The following is a 13,346-nucleotide window of genomic DNA, read 5'->3' as shown; positions in this document are numbered from 1 at the left end:
TTTTTTTTTTTTTTTGTACCTTGATATCCTGAAATCAAGAATTTACTTGTCTCCACTCGGTGGTGCTTCCTCACGTATGGAGTGTACAGCTTGGTGCTGTGGCTGATATGGGTTAGGTCATCTGGGTCCTTATCTCTATGAGAAGGGTGTTATGCTACATAGTGAGAAGGAATCAGGATGAGACTAGAGAATATGAGGTGCTCTGCTGTCTTCGGTGTCCCAGCTGACACCTACCACTGTCATGGCAGAGCTCTGGAGAACCACTCTGAGATGGGAGTGTGATCTTGGGAAAGATGAGTGTCCTTCCCTGAAACCAGTCTAAAGATACTGACAGTATCCACAGTGGGGTTGCAGTATACATCTCTCATTACTTATGAAGACTTGGACCACACAGCAGAGACTAGCATTGGAGAACATAGGTAATGTTGGGGTAACAAGGCTTTCTCCCAGGCTTCCCAAATATAGAGGGTCCAGCCCTTTAAACAATAAATGTATAATATTTTCCTCATGCAGTAAAATGATTCATTGAAATTACAAGAGTTTGGGGGAGGGAGGGATGATTTTGTTTTGAGACACCTTCTCACATTGTATCCCAATGGTCCAGAACTCTCTATGTAGCCCAAGCTGGCTTAGAATTCACTGTGTAGCCCAAGCTAGCTTAGAATTCACTACATAGCCCAAGCTGGCCTGGAACTCCCTATGTAGTCCAAGCTGGCCTGGAACTCACTATCCCGCCTCAGCATCCCCACTGCAGGGGTGAGAGGCATGAGCCACCAACTCCCAGATAAATCACAATGATGACTAAGGACCTTTTTCCACCAGAGCTCAAACTGCCAGCTGGGGCTCTACCTGAAAGCAGGCTCTGCAGCTGTCTCCTGTGGGGATTCTGAGTCAGTCATGGATGGCATTTGTCAAGACCCAGGGCAGATTCCGAGGAGATTAAAAACAAGCTGAGAGTGTCTACAATTTGGAGGTATTTATGATTCCTGAGGCTGAAGTAATAGCAGGCCCTAAGGGATTATGGGTAGAGCCTTGTCTTGCTGGCAGCTTGTCTCTGCTGATTAACAGGATGTTTCGACAGAGGAGGAGCTTAATCTTTTCCACACTGGCCTGGTACCCGTAACTCACCTTCTGGTTTCAATAGGAAAGTCAGGCACCTTGGCAGGACAGGGTGAAGGTGAGACGGTGCTTCCCCTTGCTCAGTATTGGAATGGACAGACCAGGATAAAACTGAGAATGTTGGCTCTCGCTTTCCAGGTTGGTCATGACTCATGATTTCCACAGGCTTGCAAGGAAAGATCACTGAGCATAAGAAAATAGCAAAAGTAAGCAGACCTCAAAGGAAATAAACCGTAGGACAGGGTGAAGGACAACAACACAAACTGAATATATTGGGAGCTGTGCTTGATCGGTGATGAGACCTGAAGATCCATAGTGAATAATTCCAAAGACGGGGGCCCAGGCATTAACCTGTGGATGGGACAGTGTTAGGGCACAGACTGAACATCAGAGGTGATAGGTGAGTCACAGGCCTGTGAACCTGCAGCTCCACCAATGTCTAGAATGTACTATTGCTTTTCAAACTACGTAGGTTTGATTTACTGATTGCCAAGGGCTCTTGGATTGCAGGCCAGGGATTGAATCTAGAGCCTGGTTTGTGCTGTGTGTGTGTTCTGCTACAAATATACAGTCCTTCTGGGCTTTACATTTTACTTCATTTTTGTGTGTGAGAGCACACATGTTTGTGTGTGCGGGTAGGTATGTGTGTGCACATATGCTTATGGAGGCGAGAGGTTCAAGGTTGGGTGTCTTCTTCAACCACACTCTATCTCTCTCACTGAGCTTGCCAATTACTAGTAACAAACCCTGGGGGTGGAGGTCTTCCTTTCTCCAGACTCCCAGCAGCTAGGCTTAGTGGGAGGAAAGGGGAAGGAGGAAGAAGGGTAAGGGAACATAAGGGGAAGGGAAGGAGTTTTGTCAGTGATATAGATAGATAAATAGATAGATAGATAGATAGATAGATAGATAGATACATAGATAGATGATCAGTAGATATAGATTACATATCTATAGATAGACAGACAGATGATAAATAGAGATAGATAGATATACACGCATACATACATACATACATTCATACATACATACATACATACATACATACATACGATTTGTTAGAATGTCTTACAGGCTGTGGTTCAGCATGTACAACAATGGCTGTCCACCAATGGAAAATCCAAGAATCTAGTAGTTGCTCAGTACAAGAGAGCTGAATGTCTCAGCTGGTCTTCAGTATATGCCAGAAGCCAAAAATAAATAAATAAATAAATAAATAAATAAATAAATAAATAAATAAATAAATAAATGAATAAATAAATAAAAAGTCTAATGCCAGTGAAGGAATGAACTTGCTAGCAAGAAAGAGCAAGCAGGCAAAGAGAGCAAGCGTCCTTCTTCTTCCATCTCCTCTACATTGGGTGTCAGTAGAAGGTTAGAGTTAGGTCTTTGTGGTGGCTTAAATATGTTTGGCACACAAGAAGTGGCATTATTAGGAGTTGTGGCCTTATAGGAGGAAGTAAGCCAGCCCCAATTAACTGTCATTATAAGAGTTGCCTTGGTCATGGTGTCTCTTTACAGCAATAAAACCCTAATGGAGACAGTCTTCCCAGCTCAAATGATCCAGATTAAAAGTGAGTCTTCCCATTTCAAATGATTTAATTAAGAAAAAGTCTTTCACAGATATACCCAGCCACTTGAGTTTTGGTTAATCCAGATATAGTCAAGTTGACAACCAAGAATAGCCATGACAGAAGGGAAGACGAAGGGAAATGGGAGAGGAGAAGAGGAGGAGAGAAGAAGAGTTAAAGTAAACTGAGTCTGAAATTTTGTGTTAAACGAAAGGTCTGCCCTAAGTAAGCCTAGCATAGATTCAGAAACCCAAGAACCATCAGGGTTTCTTGTTATCTATCAATCCTAGGCATCACCCTCATAAGCAGGACTCCTGTAGGAGGGGTATGGGTGAGGGACTGGGGTAGGGCATGTATACAAAAGAAAATGTCCCAGGTATAAGGAAATCAAAGTTTCTTGGACCTGTACCAGTCACCAGAAGCTAAGGTCAGATCTAGCCCTTGCTGGACACTCCCTGACTTCTCTCTACACTGGTTTCTCTTCCATACTCCTAGATTTGGGGGGACTCTGTACAGCTGACAAAGCATGAGCACTTTCAGCCTCTCAGGGATATGCAAAGCTTTTAATATCAACACAGCATGAACTAATGTCCTAAATTTAATACTGACAAGAAGAAATCTTTGACAGGACTGAGGACAGCCACAACACACCCTGCCTGCCAATTCTGTCATTAGTTGCTGGAACTTTTGACACTGTCTCCAGTGAGTCCCAAGGCCACCTGTACTACAAGAGTACAGGTGACTCACTGGAGTTAAATTAATAAGTGAGAGACTGGGAGAGAACAAACCATAGGTAACTGAATTTCTAAACAATTATCTTTCCACTGTAATTAACTCATTTACTTATTGAACCTGCACAAATGTGCATCTACATTCTATAACAGACTCTATGCTCTGGAAAAATTATTTCCAATCTTATAAAGAATTGCGCCACCGGGCGGTGGTGGCGCACGCCTTTAATCCCAGCACTTGGGAGGCAGAGGCAGGCAGATTTCTGAGTTCGAGGCCAGCCTGGTCTACAGAGTGAGTGCCAGGACAGCCAGGACACAGAGAAACCCTGTCTCAAAAAACAAAAAAATAAAAATAAAAAAAAATAAAGAATTGCGCCCTTTATTTCAACATAAATAAAGCACAATGTGGTGTTTCAGATGCTGGGGGCAAAGCATATGGGAAAACATTGGTTCTCTCTGGGAATTTCAGAAAAGGCTCGGTACCAGAGGTGACTTTAAGGACAAGCAAGGAACTAGATGGATGGCTCAGCAGTTAAGAGATTCCAGATTTGGTACATTGCAGCTCACAGACATCTATTTGTGTTACCACAGTTGTACAGTCCTCTTCTGGCCTCCACAAACACTAGGCACACACATGGTGCACATACACACAAGCAGACAAACACTCCTCACATAAAATAAAATTAATGTCTTTTAAAAGACAAGTGAGTGATGAATATTTAGGGAGAGGATGATAAAGAATACACTCAGTATACAAGAGCAGGTCCTTAGTAATGTGCCAGGCAGTTTGGGGGTGGGGGGGGGAGAATGAGTGGGGGTTGGATAGTGTTGAGGCCCAAGCTGGAGCCTCATTTTGGGTGGCCTAAAATGTTGCGGCCCGAGCAAAATGTTGAGGCCCGGGCTGCCCCGCATTTGGCGGCCACTATATCCCGGTCCAAGCTGCCGCTCCAGTCCGCGGGTCGGGGGTTCAGCAAGAGCGAGAGTGAGGACGGACTCAAAGAATGCAGACCAGACAGAGTGTAATTCAATCCCGTTTATTCTTCAGTCTAAGTCCTAAGTCTTGAGTTCCTAGTGCCTAGTTCCTAGTCCCTCCAAGTTCCAAGTTTCTTATTCCAAGTGCCAAGTGCCTAATGTCTAATAACTAACTCCAAGTTGTTCTCTCTAACCTAATTCCTAGTTCCAAGTTGTATTCTCTGAAGTGTCTCCTCTCTCTTCTGTGTCTCCCTAATGTCTGATGTGTCTGGTCCGTCTAATGTCTGGTTCTGTCTAGAGCCAAGTGTCTTCTACCTAATGTCTGATGTGTCTGTCTGCCTCTGCCTTTTATATGTCTTACTTCTAAGCCACGCCTCTAAGTTACACCTTTAATCATGCCCTTAGGTCTTGTCTCTAAATCTTATCTCTAAATTACACTCTTAAGTCACACACCTTTAATCTCAAGGTATCTAAACCAAGATTATCGGAGTGTGCTCAGCTGTTGTAGGCTATTGTAATCCAAGTCACATGTCAGGGTATATGGCTCAAGATGGCTGCAAAGCTGATAGCCGCTTTCTGCTAAAAGTCGGCCCCCAACAGGATAGGGGAACCTCAAGCTCTGACTTGATGGAAGTCAAATGGAAAAAAATCATAAAGCAAAAGCAAGGTGACAGACTGGAGGAAAGGATACCTATGTCCTGCCAGAAGTATAAGCAATATGGTGATAAATGTTTTTGACATGGTCATACCATTTGACCAACTAAGCCGACTTCTAGAAGGTTACCCCAAGAAAGTGAGAACATACATACACACATACATGCATGCATAACATACATATGTACATACATACATACATGCATACATACATACATATGACAAGATTTAGTTAAAAGCTGTTCACCTGAATATGTGTTTTAGTGGATAAAACAAAACAAGATCTAAAATAAATAAGAAAAAGAAACAACTTAAGTGAAGTGGCACATCCTAGGAAACGCAAAATATGAGAGGCTGAGGTAGAAGTTTGTGCCATAGATGGCAAGACCTTGTCTTATTCAGTGTGTGGTGGCTCATGGCTCTGATGCCAGCACTTGCAAGGCTGAGGCAGGAAGACGACTGTAAGTGTGGGACTACACTGGGTGATAGTGAGTTTTAGGTCAGCTTGACTCCATCTCAAAAAAATTAAAAGCTAAAACAAATGTACAATCATAGGTTACCACTTATGTTCTATCCTGGGAAATTTTCCATCAAGCTGAGGAAGGCTAAGCTTCAGGTCTCTCATTTACATGGATTCTTTCAATATACTGGGAGGGGCCCTTCCAGGTCATATAAATAATTTTATAGTCTGTTCTTAAAGAGAATTCCCCCAAAAGAGTATACATCGTAATGACTGCACAAACTCCAACTCTTTCCAAAGTCTATGTATCATATTTTGATCAAATGGTATGATAAAAGTCTATATTTTAATTTATTCAATATTGCCAGATAGTGGTGGCACATGCCCTTAATCTCAGCACTCGGGAGGCAAAGGCAGGAGTACCTCTATGAGTTCAAAACCAGCCTGGTCTAAGTGAGCTTCAGGACAGCCAGTGTAGTCACACAGAGAAACCCTGTCTTAAAAAACAAACACAAGGGGGCTGGAGAGATGGCTCAGTGGTTAAGAGTACTGACTACTCTTCCAGAGGTCCTGAGTTCAATTCCCAGCAACCACATGGTGGCTCACAACCATCTGCAATTAGATCTAATGCCCTCTTCTGGCTTGCCTGAAGACAACTACAATGTACTCATATATGTAAAATAAATAAATAAATAAAATATTTATTTAAAAAAAACACAAACAAATTGTATTAAGACGGGTACTCAATATGGATGGAGGGATGCCCTAACTGATAGCTATTGGCGTAGCTGCAGGAGAAGGAAGAGGCAGTTTTCTTCAGGAGTGTGACTTCTCATAGGTACTCACGCTCTCATGGCTGGTTCTATACGCATGTGCATACAGGCAGCACTAGTTGGGTCAATGAGTTACTAAGGGTATGAGAGGGTAGCGGGGAGAAGATATAAAGTTGGGAGGCTGTAGTGGTTTGAAGGAAAACGGCCCCCAAAGCCCACAGGGAGTGAGACTATTAGGAGGTGTGTCCTTGTTTGAGAAAGTGTGTCACTGTGTGGGTGGGCTTTAAGGTCTCAGATGCCCAAGGCACGATCAGTGTGGCTGTCCCTTCCCGCTGTCCGTGGATACAGATACAGATGCTCTCAGCTACTTCTGCCATTACCAAGTCTGCCTGTGTGCTGCCATGCTTCCCACCATGGTGATAATGGACTAGATCTCTGAACTGTAAACCTGCAAAATTAAACGTTTTTCTTATTAGGAGTTGTCATGGTCTTGGAGTCTCTTCACAGCAATAGAAACCCAAAGTAAGACAGAGGGAGATGTGGGAGTGTCTTTGAGAGATTGCAGGGGAAAGATAAGGTTAGTATAGTCAAAATGCATTGTATACACGTATGAAATTCTCAAATAGATTAATAATTTGAACTAAGAATAAATAAAAAGTAAACACAGCAAATGCCACTACCACAGTCTGCCAAGAAAAATCAAGCACCTCATGACAGAAAAGACACAGCTGGCATAGGGAGACACAAATAAAAGCACCATGAGATGCCACGTCCACTTACCAGAGGCTAACCTTTTGTGCTTTGATTAATATATATTAAATGTATGTAATAATTTGTTTTATATTGATATGTTATACATGTATATAATGTATTTTTACATCTATGTTTATGTGTGCAAGTGTGTGTTATTGTGCATGTTTGCATGTATGAGGCTACACATACATGACAGCATGTGTGCAAGCCAGAGGTCAGCTGTTGGCATTGTTTTTCATGAGCTGTCCACATTAGTTTTTGGAGAGAGAGAAGGTCTCTTAGTCTATATTAGTTTTTAGAGAGAGAGAAGGTCTCGTACTAGGACCTGGGACTCACTAAGTAGGTAGGCCAGCAAGCCCCAGGTCTCTCTCTCTCTCTCTCTCTCTCTCTCTCTCTCTCTCTCTCTCTCTCTGTCTCTGTCTCTGTCTCTCTCTGTCTCTCTCTCTCTCTCTCTCTCTCTCTCTCTCTCTCTCTCTCTCTCTCTCTCTCTCTCTCTCTCTCTCTCTCTCTCTCTCTCTCCCTGGCCCTAGCCCTGGCCCTGGTGTTACAAGTGCATATTCCCACCCCTTGCTTTTTACAAGAGTGCTGAAAACAGAATGCCTAGCTTTTGGCATGCGTGTCAAAAGATCAAACCCAGGTCTTCATGCTTGCATGGCAAGAATTTTTATGTCTTTTTTAAATTTAATGTAATGTTTTGGTGACCAAGTAAGTTTAATTAGGGTTATATACAGGAATGTGTACAACTTATCAGTGGCTACATCCCTTCCTTCTCCAGTAGCCATCAACTGCCTATAGGTCCTTATGAAGCCCTTCTTGCTAGCAACCTTTAACTGTCTGTAAGTCTTCAGGAAGGGACTGGCCATTGTGAGTCTACAACTGAAGAGTGACGGGCCCAATCTTGTGCAGGTCTTAGGTAATCATAGCTTCTGAGAATTCAAGAGTGTAATGGCTACATCACAACAAAAAAAGTAGCATTCCCCAACACTCCTCCCTCTGCCAGGGTGCTCCCCCAGGCATCCCATCTAGAGCTGAGCATCCCATAGCCACTTATTCTGGGCACTGACCAGCAAGTCTCTGTGCAGTAACTGCCACTCAGTACCAAAAGCTTCTCCAACCACTGCTGACAGTGCTATCCTGTGCGTGCAAACATAAATATTTAGAAGGCAATTTGATGGCTTATTATGTCCAAATAACAGCAGTAGCATCCCAATTAATGTTTATAGCATTCAACCACTGGCCTTTTACTGGGTTTATAGTACCAGATGTGAGTTCATGCCTGTGGAGCGGGCCTCAAATTCAATGCAAAAGCAGTTGGTTATTCCCATAAATAATAGTCATGCAACTGTTGTACCAGTGGGCACATTTTTCCTGGAAGGTGGGTAGTCTGGCATGCAGAAGCAACAGCTGAATCAGATTGTTGATGACAGTTCTCCCCCAGAAGCCTGTACAGCCGCTTCTAGCACTGTCAAAGATAGCCAGCAGAAAGGAAGCTTCCAGCTCAATCCCAGCTTGGTTCTGTATTCTACACCTAAGGCATGTGGTATCCCTACCAATAGGGTATTAGCATGTAGTTCTGGTGGGCAACCAACAGCAGTGACCTGTATTGCTTGGGACCTTGAGGAATTCCCTAACCAGGTAAATCTTTTTATTTCTTTCTTCTTTTCTTTTCTTTTCTTTCTTTTCTTTTCTTCTTCTTCTTTTTCTTCTTCTTCCTCTTTTCCTCCTCCTCCTCCTCCTCCTCCTCCTCCTCCTCCTCCTCCTCCTCCTCCTCCTCCTCCTTCTTCTTCTTTTGTTGTTATGGAACAAGGTTTCTCTGTGTAGCCTCGGTTGTCCTGGAACTCATTGTGTAGACAAGGCTGGCCTTGAACTCATAGACACAAACCTGCCTCTTCTCCCAAATGTCAGGATTAAAGGCAAGTACTCTTGGCTAGTAATTTTAATCTTTTTTTAAAAACTGATGGAAATGTAGAGCAAATTAAGCTATTCTACATTATTGGAGGGGATGCAAAATATTAGCATGCTTTGGAAAAAAACAGTTAACAACTTAAAAAAAAAAACAAACACACACACAAAAAAAAACCTCTGAAGTCGGGTCCTTTATTTCTCTTTTGTACACTAGGCCATGAATTGGTACGGAACGGGCTCCAGCAGCTCGGGCTCTTTCCCGTTCATCCCCACAAAGTGTGCTTCTCTGGGTGGTGCAGGCTGGCGCTTCAGCTGAACCCAGGTGCCCTTCTCTTTGGCTTCCTTTTTCTTCTGATCGTTCTCCTTCCCCCACTTCAGGAAGCTGCCTCTGCTCTTCGAGTGCTCGATGGTGCTCAGTCCACACACTGACGCTCTTGACCAGAATCTTCCCCTTAACTTGCTTGTTTACAGTGATGCCCACGGCATGCTGGGTGACATTGTAGACTCTGCCGGTTTTGCCGTGGTAACACTTATGGGGCATTCTTTTTTGAACAGTACCCATTCCCTTGATGTCTACAATGTCACCCTTCTTGTAGATTCGCATGTATGTGGCCAAAAAAAAAAAAACAACTCCATGTTTCCTAAAAGGCCTAGAGAACATATACCGAGTGCCTCTCCTCTTTCCCTTTGTGTTCGTCAGTTGGCTGCCGCCTAACAACTTCTTATGAAAAGTAGGTTGGTACAAAAGCCTGTGCATAAATATTTATAGTCACTTTATTTATAATCTCCTCACACTGGAAACAACTCAACTGTTATGTTAATGAATAAATAATGTATGGCATGTCCACACAAAGGAATACTACACTGTGATAAGTAAAACTGAGCTATCAATACACCCAACAACATTGCTGATTGGACACACATACTATATATGACAGGAGGCTGAGATATAACAGAGGTGCTAGGACTTTGAGGCTAGCCTGGCCTCAGTAGTTCCAGGCCAGCCTGGGCTGCAACGTGAGCCTTCATCTCAATGAATGAAATTGAAGCTGTAGGAAAATATTGAATGGCATGAAACAGTGGCTATACTATCCAGCTCTCTCTACAGGAACAAAGCCAATAATGAGGTACATATCTGAGTGCATACAGGTACATGTACACACATATATGAACATGTATCTCACTGACTCACCATTTGACCTTTGACCCTGTGATAAATAGAGAGCCAGAAATCCTGGTAGTCCCACATTCCAAAAGGCAGAAAGCCTCAGAACAAGAGGACTGATGATTAAGCTTCAAGCCATTGAGGAAATCGAGGAAGTTCCCTCATGAGGGAGTGGTATGTGATGTGTTGAAAGGCATCCAAAGCATCCAAAGGCAGTCATGACAGTTCCAGATGTGCTCACTCAGAGAGCACATCTGGCTTCCCGCTGCTACTATTCATTCCACCTGGGCCTGCAGTTTATCAGTGGGTGGCATTGCCCCCTGAACAGGGCAGGTCCTTAACCTACAGATGCTGTCTCTCATACGTCAGCAACCCAGAAACACCCTGACAGACAAATACAGAAGTGTACTTCCCTGCTTTAAGAGACATTGGGGAGGAAAGAATTTATCTGGCATACACTTCCATAGCACTGTTTGCTTTGCAGGGAGTCAGGGCAGAAACCTGGAGACAGGAGCTGATATGGAGGCCATGCAGGAGCACTGTTTATTGGCCTGCTCAGCCTGCTTTCTTACAGAACCCAGTTCTACCAGCCAAGAGGTAGTTCCATCAACAGTGACTTCACTCTCCCATACTAATCACTAATTAAGAAAATGTTCTATGGACTTGCCTGCAGCCTGATCCTATGAAAACATTTTCTCAATTGAGGTCCCCTCCTCTCAGATGACTTTAATGTAAGTCATTTTACTTTGATGGAAAACTAGCCAGCACACAAATCAAGCCTTTTATGCAAAGAGATAGGAACTGAACACAGGAATTAACACAGGAATGAAAAAGCATACACCAACATGTCAGCTAAATAATTTTTGAAGTATTAGGTGACGGGTGAGCATGACGGTTTGAATTAAAATGGTCCTCAAGAGGCTCATACGTTTGCATTCTTAGTTCCTGGATGGTGGAACTGTTTTGTTCCAGTGCTATGCCTGCCTGATGCCCCCAATTATATGCTTTCTTTTATTAAGTTCCTTCATATCTTTTCTTAGTAACAGAAATAGTAATAGAAAAGTAAATAAGACAGTGAATTCTAACATTATACTTCTTTTTTTTTAAAACTATTTATTTATTATATGTAAGTACACTGTTGCTGTCTTCAGACACCCCATAAGAGGGCATCAGATCTCATTACAGATGGTTGTGAGCCACCATGTGGTTGCTGGGATTTGAACTCATGACCTCCGGAAGAGCAGTCAGTGCTCTTAACCACCGAGCCATCTCTCCAGCCCAACATTATACTTCTTAATCATTTGTATTTTCTAATTCTTTTTCCATTTTGTTTGTTTGTTCATTTTAAGACAGGATCTCAGATATGTCAGGCCAACATTGAAGTCATCATGTAAATGTTTCGTATTTCTCCGAGCACTTCTCAAGTGCTAAAATTGTAGGTGTGTGCCACCACACCCAGATACATTTGTTTTAATAAGCATCTATCTTATAAAAGTTTAAAGTGGATTTTGATTGATAGTGACAGAGTTGAAAGTTCTTTGTTTTGTGTTTCTTTTTGTTTGGATGCTAGAGATTAAATACAGGGCTTTAGGCGTGGTGAGCACAACCTCTACTTCTGAGCTATGCTTTTAGCCCCAAACTGAGGGTTTTTAAAGGGCATTGTCAATCACTCAGAATACAGCCCAGATCCTAGTGTACACGAAGCCCTGAGTTTGAGTCACAGCACCACACACACACACACACACACACACACACACACACACACACACAGAAAGAAAGAGAAGGAGAAAATGCACAGATAAAAACAGAATACAAGAAGTAGAAGGAAAAACAAACATTTATAGTGCGTCCAGTATAATTTGTGATGGTTGATATTTATACTCCAGCCCAAGGGCAGGATATTTAAAGCATATATCCCAGAACTGAGAATGTAGCTCAGGCCCTAGCATCCACAAGGCCTGGAATTTGTTCTTTACACTATAAAACAACAACTATAACAGGAAGGAAATAACAAGAGAAAAAGCCAACACTTAAGAGTATAAAAAGCATGCATGAGGCAGAATATACGATAGGTGGACTGTCATCCTCATCGGATCAGGGCTAAGATACAAGACTCTGAGCATGTCTATGAAGAAGTTTTGAGGTCAGGTTAACTGTGATAGGAAGACCAGCTCTGAATGTGTTCTTTGGGGCTCAGCTACTTTAAAAGGTACTAGAAGGAGGATGAATCAAGGACAGGGCAGGGTCTGTTTGTGGTTTTAGAGCTTTTTCCTTTAAGAAAAAGTGAGGCCCATGGCCCAGTGTGCACATGCTGACACAGCACTCCTTCAGAACAGCGCTAGGGCTGCACTGGGCTGGGTAAACAGGGCCCCTTTTCATCCAAGTTGATGCTCTCAAAGCCTGGTGATCCCACTCCATGTTTTTGCTCACTTTTCCTTGGCACTCACCCATGCATTCTGGGCTTACTCATTGCAACCACTTCCTGGACACCCCTGCTCCAAACCTCTGCTCCTTCCTGGCCCTCTGGAATGTTCTCCCACCCCTCCCTTACCTCCCAGTGTTCTCCCAGCCTGTCGGGACCACTTTGACACAGTCTTTACACTGCCCCAACTCTCTCCAGGGCTAACTTTAGCTCCCTAGGGTTCTTCACATCTCAGGAGCACTGACTACAGAACCTACGTGACCTTGGCATCAGACTGAGAGAGCCACATCAAGGTATATGAACTTAGACACTATACGGTGGGTCATTCCTAGATTAGCCCTCTATACAAACCAATTACAGAAAAGAAAGCACATTCATTCTTCCTAATACATAAATCCTCCTACCAACACCACCTGACTCCAGTTTAAATAAAACAGAGGTGGATTTATTTAAACAGTCTTCATACTGTATTTCTTTTTTTGTTTTTCATGTCGGCAGGTCTTTGTAATCAATGTATGTTTTTCAGTCTGCATCAGCAACTGTTAGCTTGATTTTATTCTCAAATGTCATGTAAGTACACTGTGTGAGAGGATCTGATCAGACCAGAATTAACCATTATGATAAAGAACGTGATATCTGAATGGCCTAGAAATCACTAACAGCAAAGGTCATGGTAAATGTTTAAGTGTCTGTGTGCAGCTTGCTCCTGTAGCCCATCTGCTTTTCCATAATTTTGGATCCTTTTTCGATCTGTGACATGTTGATACCAGTTGGGGGTGGGGTGGGGGGGAAACAGGAGCCTCCCAGGACGTCGACATAAAGAA

The 13,346-nt window shown here is 43.0% G+C and overlaps 1 pseudogene; it reads right to left on the bottom strand.

The window, feature by feature from the left end:
* Positions 1–9,145: 9,145 nt before the first annotated feature.
* On the bottom strand, positions 9,146–9,692 carry LOC143438343 (large ribosomal subunit protein eL21 pseudogene; annotated as a pseudogene).
* Between the last annotated feature and the right edge of the window lie 3,654 nt (positions 9,693–13,346).

This window comes from Arvicanthis niloticus, chromosome 25 (genome assembly GCF_011762505.2).
Source record: "Arvicanthis niloticus isolate mArvNil1 chromosome 25, mArvNil1.pat.X, whole genome shotgun sequence".
NCBI classification, from domain to species: domain Eukaryota; kingdom Metazoa; phylum Chordata; class Mammalia; order Rodentia; family Muridae; genus Arvicanthis; species Arvicanthis niloticus.
Note: the sequence above shows the minus strand (reverse complement) of the source record. Positions and strands in the feature narration are given on the sequence as shown.